The 16,981-nt window shown below is 37.4% G+C and overlaps 1 pseudogene; it reads left to right on the forward strand.

The window, feature by feature from the left end:
- Positions 1–15,122, forward strand: part of LOC127658809 (UDP-glucose:glycoprotein glucosyltransferase 2-like) — a 34,897-nt pseudogene extending 19,775 nt beyond the window's left edge.
- Positions 15,123–16,981: the final 1,859 nt, after the last annotated feature.

The following is a 16,981-nucleotide window of genomic DNA, read 5'->3' on the forward strand; positions in this document are numbered from 1 at the left end:
TTATGGCTGTGTACAGGTTCTTCTCAAAAAATTAGCATATTGTGATAAAGGTCATTATTTTCCATAATGTAATGATAAAAATTAAACTTTCATGTATTTTAGATTCATTGCACACCAACTGAAATATTTCAGGTCTTTTATTGTTTTAATACTGATGATTTTGGCATACAGCTCATGAAAACCCAAAATTCCTATCTCAAAAAATTAGCATATCATGAAAAGGGTCTCTAAACAAGCTATTAACCTAATCATCTGAATCAACTAATTAACTCTAAACACCTGCAAAAGATTCCTGAGGCTTTTAAAAACTCCCAGCCTGTTTCATTACTCAAAACGGCAATCATGGGTAAGACTACCGACCTGACTGCTGTCCAGAAGGCCATCATTGACACCCTCAAGCAAGAGGGTAAGACACAGAAAGAAATTTCTGAACAAATAGGCTGTTCCCAGAGTGCTGTATCAAGGCACCTCAGTGGGAAGTCTGTGGGAAGGAAAAAGTGTGGCAAAAAACGCTGCACAACGAGAAGAGGTGACCGGACCCTGAGGAAGATTGTGGAGAAGGACCGATTCCAGACCTTGGGGGACCTCGCGGAAGCAGTGGACTGAGTCTGGAGTAGAAACATCCAGAGCCACTGTGCACAGGCACCAGAAACAGCGGCAGAAGCGCCTGACCTGGGCTACAGAGAAGCAGCACTGGACTGTTGCTCAGTGGTCCAAAGTACTTTTTTCAGATGAAAGCAAATTTTGCATGTCATTCAGAAATCAAGGTGCCAGAGTCTGGAGGAAGACTGGGGAGAAGGAAATGCCAAAATGCCTGAAGTCCAGTGTCAAGTACCCACAGTCAGTGATGGTCTGGGGTGCCATGTCAGCTGCTGGTGTTGGTCCACTGTGTTTTATCAAGGGCAGGGTCAATGCAGCTAGCTATCAGGAGATTTTGGAGCACTTCATGCTTCCATCTGCTGAAAAGCTTTATGGAGATGAAGATTTCATTTTTCAGCACGACCTGGCACCTGCTCACAGTGCCAAAACCACTGGTAAATGGTTTACTGACCATGGTATTACTGTGCTCAATTGGCCTGCCAACTCTCCTGACCTGAACCCCATAGAGAATCTGTGGGATATTATGAAGAGAAAGTTGAGAGACGCAAGACCCAACACTCTGGATGAGCTTAAGGCCGCTATCGAAGCATCCTGGGCCTCCATAACACCTCAGCAGTGCCACAGGCTGATTGCCTCCATGCCACGCCGCATTGAAGCAGTCATTTCTGTAAAAGGATTCCCGACCAAGTATTGAGTGCATAACTGAACATAATTATTTGGAGCTTGACTTTTTTTTGGTATTAAAAACACTTCTTTTATTGGTCGGATGAAATATGCTAATTTTTTGAGATAGGAATTTTGGGTTTTCATGAGCTGTATGCCAAAATCATCAGTATTAAAACAATAAAAGACCTGAAATATTTCAGTTGGTGTGCAGTGAATCTAAAATATATGAAAGTTTAATTTTTATCATTACATTATGGAAAATAATGAACTTTATCACAATATGCAAATTTTTTGAGAAGGACCTGTATATTTGTTTAGAACATTTGTGCCCTGATCTTGTGTGAATTCTACCCATCGACTGCTGCATGAAGTCACTGATAACGCATTTTAATGTCATATTAGTTGATGTTTTACAGTAGGGTACAATGGGGCTAAAGTCACCCCTTAAGGAAATGTAGCTTTTTTTCTGATCACAGAATATATCAAGGTACAAAATAATATTTTTTTTTTTATTATTGTAAATTGTTGGAGCAACAAAATTTGTGTTAAATGAAATAATGGAAGGTTGTTTTGATTAAAATTCAATTCTAAAAATAAAGGTGGTGTGGGAGCATTTTACTCCACACTTTACTCCTCACTTGTGGAGGTAAGGGCGTGGTTGAGCGTTCATCTTAAGCTAGAGGAAGTGGTAAGGCTTTTCACCTGAGATGAATTGCTGGTAATTGCTGTTTCAATGTTCGCAGTGAGAGACAGGGGAAATAAAAAGGGGCTAGACCTCAGAGTGTGAGAGAAGTCGTGTGTCTTGGCAGCTGCCATTCCCAGTGCATTGAGTGTTTCTATGCGATATAGCCTAAAAGGGTGATCATCAAATTTAATGCAACTTAAGAACTAACATACAGTACAGTAAAAATTGAAATGTACTGTTTTTTGCTAAATTAACCCAAAATAAGAATGCTAAATAAATATATATTCAAATATTTACCAACATGTTCTGGAATAAACAGATAGATTTTCCTGCTTTTATATTTTATTAAAACATTTTAAAATGACAAATGGCAAATAGGAGCAAACAAAATGCCAAAACTGAGTTGTGACCTGATTAATTAAAAAAAATGTATCAAAAATGAAAGGTGGTGGTGCTACACTAGCCGACTGACACAGCTTTAAGAGAATTAACTGTACAAATGAACAGATTAAGATCACTGCAATATCCACAATTCTTTATCTCACCTAGCCCCATAATAAAACAAACTATAATTTTTAAGACATGAACAGCAGTTTCTGTTCATTTCTTTTGGCTAATTGACTACATCTGTTGTAACCGTAAAAGGTTCAGTGTCACAGTTTAGATTTGTCACAGTAAATTAGATAGTCTGCTAGTCAAATGAAAAACAAAATGATGCAATAAAAAAGAAAAAGCAAGAAATGGAGAACTGATTAAATTTTAGTTTGTGTTTTAAAAAGTCCAGAGATATTTGGGGTGAAAGCACATTGATATTAAAATCCTGAGTGACAGTGATTCTTTTTGCATGGTTAGAAACAGAATTAGGCTGCGTTTGTATGACCATCTGGCAGAGAGAGAGAGAGAGAGAGAGAGAGAGAGAGAGAGAGAGAGAGAGAGAGCGAGAGAGAGAAAGCTATGGCAGACGGCCTCAGTTTTATTAGCATTAAAAATGGTCTGCCGTTGACATGCATACAGATTGGCATCTCTGTTATCTGAGCATTGGAGTTTGCAAGGGTGCGGAGAATTGTAGTAAAAGTTTGTTTCAAGCTGTGGCGCAGCAGATAGTGCTCCGACACATTGGATGATACATGCGGGTGACGTAAATTGAAGTCTGGGCGATGACATGTCTCTGCTGCACAGTGGGCCCCCAACCCCACCACAGAATACACACCTTTAGAGTACTATGGCCCACCTTAAAAGTTAGAATTGGAGCTGGGCCTGGTCCTGAACCGATTTCTCCCTATTTTTCCCCACTTATTGAATGTCCCCTCTTTACTGTAACTGATAAAGCCCATAAAGTTCTGAATTTCATGTTCATGCTTCTTTAAGTAACACAAGTGACTCGTTTGGTCTCTCATCACTCACAGTTTGGTTTATGTCTTTAGATCCTGGGCCTGTTCGAGGAAGAAGAGGTGTACAGAGTGGAAGATTTGAATCTGCTGGAGAAGATTGAATTGCGCACTTCAGCTTAAAATATCAAATCCAAGATCAAGCAGATGAAATTGAAAGCCCAAAAGTACGCCCATGTTTTGTATGTGGTCCCATGCATATATTTTTTATGCTCTTGAGATTCAGCGATGAGAAACTGTGCTTGTAAAATAATGTGGCAGTGATGTTTGTAAGCGAGATCTCTGCAGCAGCCTTCATTGAGAGAGTTAATGAGGGAGAACTGAAACCTGTTTCTGCTCTTCAAAGGGCCAGTGATCTAATCATGAAAGTGGATGCTCTCCTCACTGCAGCACCCAAAGGAGAGGCCAGAAAAGAGGTCAAATTTATGAAGGCCAAACACAGGTGCAGTACTGAGCTCAAACTTATCCTTGCCACATCCTAGTGTGAATTCTCATTGGAGAAATACTTTACTGTTTGAAATATTACTCTACTCGAGTATAAATGTTTCTGTTGCTTTTTCTCTTTAACTTCGTTACTTCATCATTTTGAAAAGCAAATGAATACTTTAACTCTGATATATTCTCTCAGAACCTTTTGCTTCTTTTATGACTGCAGACCACAGAAAATAACAGTTGCAAAAGAAAGCTGCACAAGTAGCGCAGTAATAGCGTTCCTTTGAGTTGGATCTTTTCAGTGAGTTTTTCTGAAACAACATCACAAGCAGTCTGAATCAAATCAGTCTGAATCAAGACCTCTGCACACTACCCACAAAATCGAAGAATGAATCTAATGTTCATACAGTATAAAAATCATTATGTCTATGGAGAGTCCTCATAAGGATAGCCGTGTGTGTGTGCGTGTGTGTGTGTGTGTGTGTGTGTGTGTGTGTGTGTGTGTGTGTGTGTGTGTGTGTGTGTGTGTGTGTGTGTGTGAGCGTGTATTTATCACTTTGTGGGGACCAAATGTCCCCATAAGGATAGTAAAACCTGAAATCTTTGACCTTGTGGGGACATTTTGTCGGTCCCCATGAGGAAAACAGCTTATAAATCATACTAAATTATGTTTTTTGAAAATGTAAAAATGCAGAATGTTTTCTGTGAGGGTTAGGTTTAGGGGTAGGGTTAGGTTTAGGGGATAGAATATAAAGTTTGTACAGTATAAAAACCATTATGTCTATGGAAAGTCCCCATAAAACATGGAAACACAACGTGTGTGTGTGTGTGTGTGTGTGTGTGTGTGTGTGTGTGTGTGTGTGTGTGTGTGTGTGTGTGTGTGTGTGTGTGTGTGTGTGTGTGTGTGTGTGTGTGTGTGTGTGTTTAATAACCAGGTCGTCTCTTGTGTGTGTGCAGGTGCTTGGTCAATATGACAGTGCAGGTGTTCATGAACTGTCGAGCCAAGCTGTCCGAGATGGCCCTGAAGAGGTGAGAGCAAAAGTTTAATTAAACTTTAGCTATAAGAGTGCCAGAGGAAGCGCACACACAGGTTATACTGCAGCAGCATTGTTTTCTCACAGTTATGTTATTCAAAACCTGTATTACTTATTTTGTTTGTGAAACACAAAAGGAAATTTTTGGAAGATTGAAAACTCTGCTCTTTCCCATACAGCAAATATATATGTGACATTGGTAGGGTTGCACTACCTGTGCACAAGGACTAGCTTAAGTTACTACGTTAAGTTAAAATTAAGGGCTTAGTAACTACTAGTTAGTTTGTAAATAAGTCATTGCTTATTTTAGTTGCATCATCAGTTCTTTACACAAGACTTCGCTAGTAGGTCGCAAGCTCTCCGTAAAGTAATGCATAGTCACATTATATGACATTTACATTTATTGATCCAATAAGCAGCCTTCAAATCTGTACAGAAGTGTTCACAAGCCATGCATTTTAGTTTTATCTTATGGTTGGCTGAATATATTTATTTTTTCTAATTAAAGTGTCTGATAATAAATAAATGAAACAAATTACATTTGCTTTGAAATACAATGCAAAAGTAAATATAATATATAATTTAATATAAGAATAATAATCAGGAATGGCATCTATAATAATTAAGAGGCAAAACTGCAAATATTTACATTTATTTATTTTAATATACTATATATTTTGCTTGTGTTGAAACTTTGCATGCCTGTGGCACCAGGCGAAAAGTGCACTGTTTAAATTGGTTTCATGCTGTAGAGATGCTAAGAAGTCAGATTTTTTACATAATGTTCTCTCTTGTAAGTGTAAATGTCAATACCATCATATATGTCTAATGGACCAAAGTCTGTCAACCAAAACTTGAGCTCATTGATATCATTCAGTAAGTTTGCTTTTTTTATTCCAACTGTTACTCGTGGTAGGAGGCTTCCATAAATATTGATTTCATATGTAGAGTTACGTTTATGTACCTAAGGTTCATGGTGCCACGCTCAAATATTTAGTAGTGCTTGAATTGTAACGCTGTGCCCATTTACACTATTACTAGTCTAATTTGTAACTTGCGCATAGCTGGTGCAACCAGAACCAGGGCCTGTCAAGTTCCAAAACAGACAAATAATACTGTAAGAAACCAAGATACCATGAAAGTATTCTATATGTCTTGTATGCTATATTTTGTCTTCTGTATCAATACAATATCGTTGAGTGAGCTACAGAGCAGAAAATGTTCGCCATACCTCTCCAGTCACATTCATGTTTGTGCATATTCAAACCTGACACATTATTGCACTGTTGAACACCATTGGTTCTTCTATGTCTTGTGACCTTTTTGGAGCTTGACAGCCACTGGTCTCTGTCTGCTTCTGTTATATGGAAAATAATTGCTTGAAGATTTTCAAAATTGTGTTCCACAGAAGAATAAAATCATCATATTAGTTTTAGAAATTTGAAAGATTTTTTTTTGTCTGAAATATCTCTTTAAGAGCTGAGGCGAAATATACTGCATTTGCATTGTGTGCTGGATTTCACCTTGAATTTAACAGTGTTACAGAGAGAAGTTGATGTGATCATTCAATTTGCAGGCAGTATCATTCGAAAACTTTACTGTACTCACATAAAAAGATTCCAAAAGATTCAGGAGTATATTGATAAAACAGTATAGGATTTATGTCTCTTATTTATTGTTATGTCCTTTTTCATTATTCTGGCAGCTTTTATCGATTTATTTTGGAGCCAGATTTTTCCTTCTTTGGCAACAACACCCTTTCCCCCGGACCCATGGCCCTCTTTACTGAAATCCCAGAATCCCCTCTGCTCACCATCAAAATGATCACCCCAGAGAGCTGGATTGTAGAGGCAGTCAGGAGTATGAGCTAGACAACATCCACCTACAGGAGGTATGATTTCTGACTCGTAAGCACAGTATGCATAGTATTGAGGTGAGTTTCATACTTTTTCATTTGATCAGTATTTATTTTTTTTTTTAAAAAAGGTAACAATGGCAGGAGAGAATGATGATTATTTGAGTGACATTTCATATATAAATATTTCTCATTTTATATAAAATTTTCTTTGGGCACTGAAAAATGCCCATACTTGCATTCACAACATAGATTGCAATTCATAGTTTTGATATTTTATAGTCTTGCGCTCTTATCTGTGTTCTGTTCTAATGTTTCATTTTATCTGATTGAATTGTTTTCTCACCCAAAGCACACTGAAAAGAGTTGTTTAATATCAGCAGGGCAGCTATGGATAAATAAAGTCAATGTTAATGTAAATGAAGGAAAGAGTCATCTCTGGTGTTGTCTTCAGGTCAGTGGTGTGATGAATGCGCTGGGGTATCTGCTCTTGGAGGTCCACAGGTCAGCCTTCCAGAGGACTGCGGTATACCCTGGGCACGAGACAAGAACCTCTTATGCACGATACCATTGTCATGGCCAACCTGGTGAGTACATTCCCCTCTTCTTACATCTTCTATGGCTCTGATCACAGAAATGTGTGATTTCTGGCACCTACCTGGAGCTTCCTCCAGATTTACATGCATTTACATTATCTTTGTTAAATCCCTTGTTTATGTTCCTGGTTAATTCAAGTTAAGCTCTATCGATAGTATCCCACTTTGTTAAAACAAATAAAATAAGTATTTGTTTTACCATCGTAAGTAATGCACTTACAATGGAAGTCTCAGTGACAAGCCATTCTGGAAGGTTTCAAACAATTGTGGCACTTGTATTTTTCTTAAAGTGCTTATAATAGTTATTTTCAATCAAAATGTGTTTTAACTAAGATGTTACATTTTCTAAATAGTCCTTTTAGTGGACTACTGTTCTAGTTGGACAAACTTCTAGTTATCCATTACTGATGTCATTTTAATGGATTTTTCTATATTTAATCAACAGTCCCTTTCTGGTATCTTTGTGTATATCATGCGAAAGATACTGTTTTCCATATTGAAAGTTAAATTACTTACATTTTTTATATGAGGTCAGAGAATTTGAGTTTCTAAAATCATTTGCATCTCAGACATTGGTATCTCATAGTATCATGTTTTTAAAATCTTGGTTCCGACTCACTCTATGAGGGCTGATCGGAAGACATCTATCAAATACAGGCATGAGTGTTTTCTCTTCGCAGATTTACATTTTAATTTATGCATTTGGTAATATCCAAAACAACTTGTACGTTAAATACCTGGGAATCCAACCTGTGGCCGTGACATTGCTAAGGTCATGCTTTACCAGTTGAGCTACAGGAATACACACATCTCCTTAAATAAATGACAAAGACGCTACACTCAATCTATAAGTCAACACCTAAGTGTTTATGTAATTTCTTAGACAATTGAACTCAATTTCCAGATATTCCTTTCTGGGTTATGCACATTATAGCTGTTCTTGAAGGAAACACAGTTTCCTTCAGTTTAATTTGTACCCCATTCATGCAGGTTAAAGTTAGAAGACGATGTCATTTTTCACACTGCCAGGGCGATTATTCATACAGTCTGTGGTCTGGTACAAAACCGTGTGTGTGTGTGTGTGAGAGAGAGAGTGAGAGAGAGAGAGAGAGAGAGAGAGAGAGAATCTCACACACACACACACACACACACCTTTGACTGCTAAATGAATGGGGAGGCAGTGTTCCTTCACTGTGTAATTCACTGATATTCTGTGCTGAGGAAGTGCAGTCTAATGGACCCAGGGTTTCATTTAGGATGCTGAAGCTAACGGCTCTCTGTGTCCTGTATTGCTGGACATTTATCATGCTTTTAAAAGCTAGGCACACTTTCATTCTGAGACAAGCACAACTTGAAGTTTACTGTTGTTCCTACTGACAGGTTCTTCTTCCTATAGACTTTGCAGACAAAAGAGACACAAAAAATAAATCAAATTTTCTAATGTAACTCATTATACCATTATTAAAAAATATATATATAATTTTTCCATAATCATCCTCATGTTCTTCACAGTTTTCTGCAGTAAATTTAGCTTAAACCACTATTTGCACAGACTGCATTCAGCTGAGATGTGATTGGTCTTTTCTTTCTTATGTCTATCATCCATATAATTTATCCATCTATTTTGCGTATTACACTACCTTTCTCTGTTTATATTTAGGTTTTATAACTTTCATATTTACCTTACATTTCTTTACATTGCTCTTTTGTTACCTTGCGAGCACTGGTATTTTCTTCAGCAAAGCACATCTAGTTTATGTTGTGAATGTTTAATATCTGCAAAACAGTGTTGTAGAATTTTTGTAAATGGCCTGATGTTGTGAATGTTTTAGGTATGATTGGACAGACTCTCCAGCCAATGCTGGAGATGTAATTGTGCGCTTATCAGCTTCCACAGCAAGATCATCAAAGTTAGAGTAAGTGTTCATATGTTATTGTAGTGCTCGTAATCTATTAACAATCATTTACACACTGCTTCTGTGTAAAACACTAGTGGAGCGTAGCAATAAGAAAACATCTGTTCAACCCTTAGGTTCAGAAGAAGATAGACAAACTCAACAAAGATCTTCTGAGTGAAGAAACAGATCCCAAAGGGTTGTGGGACTGTATAATATGGTGAGTCTGATTTTCGAAGCAGTTATTACTTCCTAGCTCTATTCCAAAAGCCTGCCTACCTAGACAGCATTTTAATGTGCACTCCAGACATGGAGGGTTTTCCAAACAGTAGGAAGCATAATTAGCAGCATCATATTGATCTTCCTTTGATAGTCTGTAATTTTGGCTAGATTGGTCATGTATTTATGTACCAATAAGATTTTAGCACTCAGCTCACATTTTACAACATTTACGTAAATTTCTGCAGAATTTCAAAAAAGCAGTGCAGAAAGTGGACAAATTCTATGTGGACCTGCAGTACTTATGGCTACCTATGTTTGTGTGTTTGTATATATATATATATATATATATATATATATATATATATATATATATTTTTCTTTTTTTTTTTTGACAGGTTAGCATTTATATTACATTTTGTGATCTGTCTTTTTGCTTATTGCTGTCTTTGTGAAGTGTATGGAGTTCTTTTGAGAACAAGTAGGGAACTTAATCTCTTCTTCTTTTGCAATCCTTTTTTTATTTACTTTATTTGCATCAATGAGTGACACTGCAGAATTTCTGTTTGTAAGCAGTAATCTTTTTCAATGAATTTTCTCTTAGTGAATAGCTTGATTTTCACACATCATATCCACATTTAGAAATGATTTGCCAGGTTGTTTTGAAGTTGCACTCCCGTGTCTCAGCAGTGTTGCATCACGTTCATTCCACTTCATTCAACAACCTTGTGTTTATTTTTGAATTATGTAGCTTGGAAACCGGGAAAAGGAATGAACCTGTAGTGCGAGGCTTGTTATTTGTATAAAAAAAAAAGATCTTGGCTAGAGTTGTTGTGGGATGTCACAGATCAAGGCACTTTTTTTCTCCATCAATGAAGAAGGTTGAGGTCATCAGAAATCTCTGAATCTCGTCAGTTTTAGCACACTGCTTACTGGATTAGCACACTGCTTGCCTAGACAGTATATTTGGACATGGATGCTCAAAATGCTCAAAATGTATATTTGAACACTAAGGCAACATTCAAAAGGTCTGAATGTCATTGCATTAGATTACAAAGAATCATACCTATTGGCATTTTTCTTATAGAAATGTTCATACCTCCTGTAGGTGGATGTTGTCAAGCACGGTTTTTAAGCAAAACATTTCACATAAAGAAGTTTGTTAGGTTTTAAATGATAAAAATGGTCCCTTTCTGGTTGTCAATCATTAGTGGAACATGTTTACAGTTAATGTGTTGAACTACACCTGTGGTTACTCTGTAAGAGTGCCTGTGTGAACTTTAGGATAATCGACTTCATACATGCAGTAAAAATGGCTTTGAGTCCAGTTAGTTTAGTTTTGTTACTTTTAGCCAGCTTTATGTCATCTATGATAATGTACTTCTTAATGTTGACTAAATTCACTTTCAACAAATAAATGTATTTAAAATTTGCAATTTGCAAAAATTAATGATATCACAAAGCAGCTAAGAAACATTGTCTAATCAAATGCTCTCTAGAACAAGAATGCGCATTCCCAATTTATCTGTTAAGCGATTCTCTCGGTGTCCAAACTGCCACTGATGATGCCTTCGCAGGGCATTTCCAAAGGAGCTCAATCCATGGACTAGGGTCATTCCAAACCAAATTTCGACTAAAAATTATTTAAAAAGTGAGTCCTGAATGACCGTTATGATCTTTCAGCCCTCTTAAGCTCTCACAGTGGAGAATAATTGTCTATGAAGGGAATAGGACATATTGATGATCACTTCTGAATGGAACACTGGAGTTTTGTGTTTCAAAACATTACTATATTGTGATCTTTTACTTGCTTGTTTCTCATTCATCTACATTGGAAATGCACAATGTTTCCAGCCTTTTTGTTCTCCTTGTCCATCTAACAAAATATTATTTACAAATACCATAAGTATTAAAAGATTGATATGAATTTTATTCATTATAACTTTGACTGTTAGTTCCAAAGCATGTCTTAGTCCTCATAAACAAAGACTGTGATAAGCTGTGTTTGTTTGTGGCCTGGTTATGTAGCAACGTCATCAGATGCATCATCATTCTGTGAACTCAGTGGAAAAGCAGGACACTATTGAGCTCAGTTTTCACAGCTGGTGGTCTGGCACGAGAAGACCCATTTCAGTCTGTGGGAAAGGTGTGTGTGTGGCTTTGCCGGGCTACAATATAAACTAAAACATATTGATTTATTCACACTAGCACCCTCTTTGATTTTTAATTGGAATGACAATGAGGCTGTGAGGGAGAGACTTACCATCTCTTCAATGGCACGAATGGTATAAAGCTTTATAAACCTCCTAGATCAAATCTGATTTTCCACAACTCATGTTGTCAGGAGTTCTTTGTATATTGAATGTTCTTGGACTGATATTTTATTTTATTTTTATTTTAAACTGCAGTACAGCCCATTGAAAAGCCTCATTGTCATTCCTATCAAAAATCAAAGATGGTGCTAGCGTAAATACAGTCTAGTCTATTTTTTAAAAAGGGACAAGCCGTTTGACATGTCCCGCCCCAACTTCATGTTTCAGTAGGAAATACGTCAACACACCAAAGAAAAACTGTGCTTGTCAAGGCACTTCATGAAGACACTTCAAGTGTCCAAATACTTTCTGGGGCCACTGTCTAAGTGTCCTTGTCTTGCAGCTTTGCAGATGGCTCAAGTGTGGATAAGGGCATGTTGTGGCATCTGGACATTTGTATGAACACTGCCTTAGGCAGCTATGTCAGCGTTTGTCTGTCATCCTCATGTGTCTTCTGCTCCCCTTTTTTCCTGTTATAGAATAATGATGCTTTCTGTACTTCAATACATTGCAACCCTGTCAATTTCTGGTTCCTCAAAAAATGTCCTCTCCCTCTCATTCTAGGTAAGACTATTTCCAGCCCTACATGCATCCATGTGTCGCTCACTGACTGTCTGACGCAGGTTGCTTGCAAAAATGGCAAAAGCTGTCTGAAATTGCCAGTTTCAATCTGGGGTGTGTTTCCCAAAAGCATCGTTAGACAACTATGGATACGTTTAATCGATACCAACATAGTTCAACGATTTGGTGTTCCCAAAACCATAGTTCCAATGAACATTCGCAAACAGCATCACAAAGTTGTGTGTTTGGAACAACAGGTCTTTTTACCTGTGGTTAGAAGTATAGTTTATTTTTAGTTTGCTATGTGGACATCATTTGACTTTGCTGAGGCTTCTATATCTTTCATTATGTCAACACTTTGACCATGATGACATGCATTTTGAAAAACGACTTACTACAGGGGTTTGCAAAAAATGTCATTCTTAAACATCACATAAACACGAATGCAGCCATTAAAGGGATTAAAGACTGTTAAGAGAAAGTGCTTTAAAACACAAAAGGGGGGTTGCTTCATTGATTTTAATTGAATTGAATCAATGCACTAGTATAGTGTGTGCTCCTACAGTTTATTTATCTTTGTATTTGTGAATGTGTAAAGGACACAATTGCTCATATGGAAAAGGTGAATGGGTTCAAATATGAACTGGTCCTGTATAAGGGGCCCCGCTGGCTTCACCAGCAGACAGAAAAGCAGCGCATCATCTGGGGTTACAAGATCCTCTTCCTGGATGTTCTCTTTCCCCTGGCTGTGGACAAGATCATCTTTGTCGATGCTGATCAGGTGACTTTAGACATGAGAAAATCAATAGTGGCTGTGTTTAGAATGGAATACATTGTTGTCTTCATTTAATTACCATGCTTATTTCAGTAAGTGGCGTTAAAGTTCCTTCCAGGTAAGACAGGTCACTTGGTGGACATGTTCGAAATGCCACTGTGTAGCTATTTTCTATGGATACAAGTACAGCTCTCATCTACTTGAATTGGGAAAGACCAATATCTCAAGGTTATTATAAAAAAAAAAGCACCGCCCACAACTGCAAAGCCCTGCAAAGGGTGGTGCGAACTGCCAGAAACATCATCGGAGGTGAGCTTCCCTCCCTCCAGGACATATATACAAGGCGGTGTGTGAAAAAAGCTTGGAGGATCATCAGAGACCCCAGCCACCCGAGTCATGGTCTGTTCTCACTGCTACCATCAGGCAGGCGGTATGGCAGCATCAGGACCCGCACCAGCCGACTACATGACAGCTTCTTCCCCCAAGCAATCAGACTGTTGAATACTTGATCTATCAGGATCAATAATTAGCACTGCACTTTATTAATCTATAATCTCAAACTGGACTGTCAACATATTCTCCTCAATACAACTACTATATATATATATCATATACTCTTACTTAATGTATATTGTGTATTCTATATTGTGTGTATTGTTTACTGTACATTGTATATAATTATTGTGTCGTGTAAGTATGTGTACATTTGATATGTAAATTGTGTTGTGTAAGTATGTTGTTTACTGTAATTGGTGTATGTCTCTTCACTGTCATGACTGCTATGTTGCCCGGAACTGCACACAAGTTGCACTTGTGTACATGGTAGTGTGACAATAAAGTGATTTGAAATAACATCAGTGTGGCAGGGTGGAGGGCGGGGCCAGGTCATGGTAATACACACCTGGTCCCTTATCAGGCTAATTAAGCCTCCGAGAGGGATAAAGGCCAATGGAAGATGGTGGTGCGACGAGAGAGAGAGAGTTTACGGACATGTCCGTCGTGTGTGTTTGTCTTTTGGTTTAAGTTATTCATTAAAATATTATTTATTTTGTCAAGCCGGTTCTCGACCTCCTCCTTTCCATTGACTTCTTTACAATCAGCAATTCAGCAATTAAATCTTACAACATTGGTATCATAATTTGTGCTGCTTTGTGTTAGAAAATATGTAAACAATTTTGGCTTATAGTAGTAATATTATAGTAGTATGCTATTCCAAACATAGCCAGTGTAACTTTAAAACTAAATAAGCTGTCAGAAATGTTGAAATATTTACTGGGTTGTCACCAACAATTCTTTGATATTTTCTAATTGCAAAACATAAACCTGAATGCTTTTTGTTTTTATTGTCAGTACATATTTGAAGGAGCTGAGAGATCTTGATCAAGAGGGGGCCCCCTACAGGTATACTCCATTCTGCTGCAGCCGAGGAGAAATGGAAGGCTACCGTTTTTGGAAAACTGGTTACTGGGCCTCTCATCTTGGACTCAGGAGATACCACATCAGGTTTATCACTTTATGCTGAAAACACAGAATATATATTTTACTTCAAAATGGTAACCAAAAAATGATTGCTGTAACATTTAATTGGTGAAATCTATAATTATCAGATATGCTAGTATGTGTAGTATGTAATAAATGTGGCTCAGCTTAAAAAGCTTAACTCTTTAGTGCACTAAATGTGGTGTACATAAAGAATTTCAGATAAATAGCAGTTGGAGACAGACTCAGAGGACAGTACCATGCTTTAAGCCAAGATCCCAACAGTCTGTCTAACTTAGACCAGGTATTTTGCTTCACTTATCAATCCAGACATCCACATGTTCACCAATATAAAATAACTTTCAAATGAATGTTGTTTCTCTTTGGTGTTTTATGCTAAAAGGACCATCCCAGCATCTTGATCCATCAAGTCCTTGCCTCAAGGTGGTTGTGGTGTGAGACCTGGTGTGACGGCAGTTCCAAGGCCACAGCCAAGACAATAGATCTGGTTAGTATGCATTCATACCACACTATGATTCAACACAGGCATTACACTACTGCAAAGCAGGAGCAGGAGACCCATTTAGATGAGTTTTTAGGTATGGACATTATTTGGTACACCTAGACACCTACATAGGCATGCAATTATCTAATTAGCCAATCGTGTGGCAGCAGTGGAATGCATAAAATCCTGCAGATATGGGTCAGGATCTTCAATTAATGTTCACATCAACCATCAGAATGGGGAAAATATGTGATCTCAGTGATGGCATGATCTAGATTTCTGCTGAGGCGCACCGATGATAGTTTTACAATGTGGTGCTAACTGCATGAATCCATGGACACAATCTTCCTTGTGTCAACAGTCCAGGATAATTTGGCACAATTTGGGTCTGTTAATACCAGTCAGTCATCACTTGAATGCCACAGTATTTTTGAGTATTGTTTCTGACCATGTGCATCTCTTCAATTTACCCATCTTCTTATAGCTACTTCTGGCATCTCCGGATCTGAATCGGGAGGTTCGCAGCATGAATGTGCTGCTTACTAATATGGATAAATTGCGTGATGTAATCTTGTCAACATGGACCAGAATCTGAAAGGAATGTTTCCAACATCTTGTGGAATCCATGCCACAAAGAATTGAAGAAGGGAGGCCCTACCGAGTATTAGTATATTGTTCCTAATAAAGTGCTTGGTGAGTGTATGTTTGTATGAATGTATGGGATAATCCATGGCTAGGTATGCATTAAATGATTTTATTGCAAGACATGTTGGCAAAGAACCTTTGTATAAAGAATATACAAAGCGGAATGCATTAGAATTGTTTAATGAACACCAAGCCGTGGATTTGCTCGCTAACACCATGGTCACTTGCCATGATTGATTAGTTACAGCTTCCATTGATTTTTAAAGCGTACATTTTTAATTAAAGAATAATATTAACAGTTAACTTTACCTACAGTTTATATCTAGAGTTCTGAACATTCTAAATCAGACACAATGATTTATTTGAATGAATTTAATAAAAAGCTATACGAATTATTGGGAAAAATTAATTCAAGTTTTTTGGAGACCAAAAGTAATAATAGCCATATAATGTAGAAGGGTCTACTCCTCAGAACATGTAATGTTTAATTCCTATTCTTTGTCATTTTCATATTAATGAGAAAAAATGGCGTTGCTGATGTGACAGTTGTAAAAGTGGCACTTACTGTACATTATGAGGGGAAAACCATCCAAAACACTCTAAACCTGCAGACTTTGACCTCTGAGACATCCATATGGCATTCATTAAGTCACTGCATGATTGATTGAATTAAGAATAAAATTGTCATCTGTCCTTGCACAATCACTAAACACTAAACTAAAGTCTCCAGAGCTTCAGTCAGCGGTTTGTCATTGCGGGTACTCTCTAGCCGCTATATGTTGAGCATGGCAACAATATTAGAAAAAGTTTATCATATTACAGTACAATTTAAATTTGATATGTCCCATTTCCTTTTATCCCCTTCCTTGCAAAACATCTGAATGTCAAACCATACTTTCCTAACATGCGCTTTGTGTGAGTAATATGGGGCTGATGAACATTTTTGTCTTTTCCTTGTTTCTTGTAGCTTCACAGTTGATTGTAGATGACTCTGCATGACTGGATGATGTTGTTTTGTGATGCGATGGTTAATCCCAGCTCTGAGACTATATTTGCATCTGGAGGTCGTTTGAACAGAAGAATTACTACTGGAAAAGACTGGAACTACCTGTGCATGAAATGGTTTAAATGCATGCATTCCAGCCTATCGGAATCGAATATTCAAACAGACCATGGTATAAATATATAATCTCAGCAAAAAAGAAACGTCCCTTTTTCAGGACACTGTATTTTAAATATAATTTTGTAAAAATTCAAATAACTTTAGAGATCTTTATTGTTCTATAATGTTTTCCATGCTTGTTTAATGAACCATAAACAACTAATGAATAAAC

The sequence above is a fragment of the Xyrauchen texanus genome, chromosome 18 (assembly GCF_025860055.1).
Source record: "Xyrauchen texanus isolate HMW12.3.18 chromosome 18, RBS_HiC_50CHRs, whole genome shotgun sequence".
Lineage (NCBI taxonomy): Eukaryota > Metazoa > Chordata > Actinopteri > Cypriniformes > Catostomidae > Xyrauchen > Xyrauchen texanus.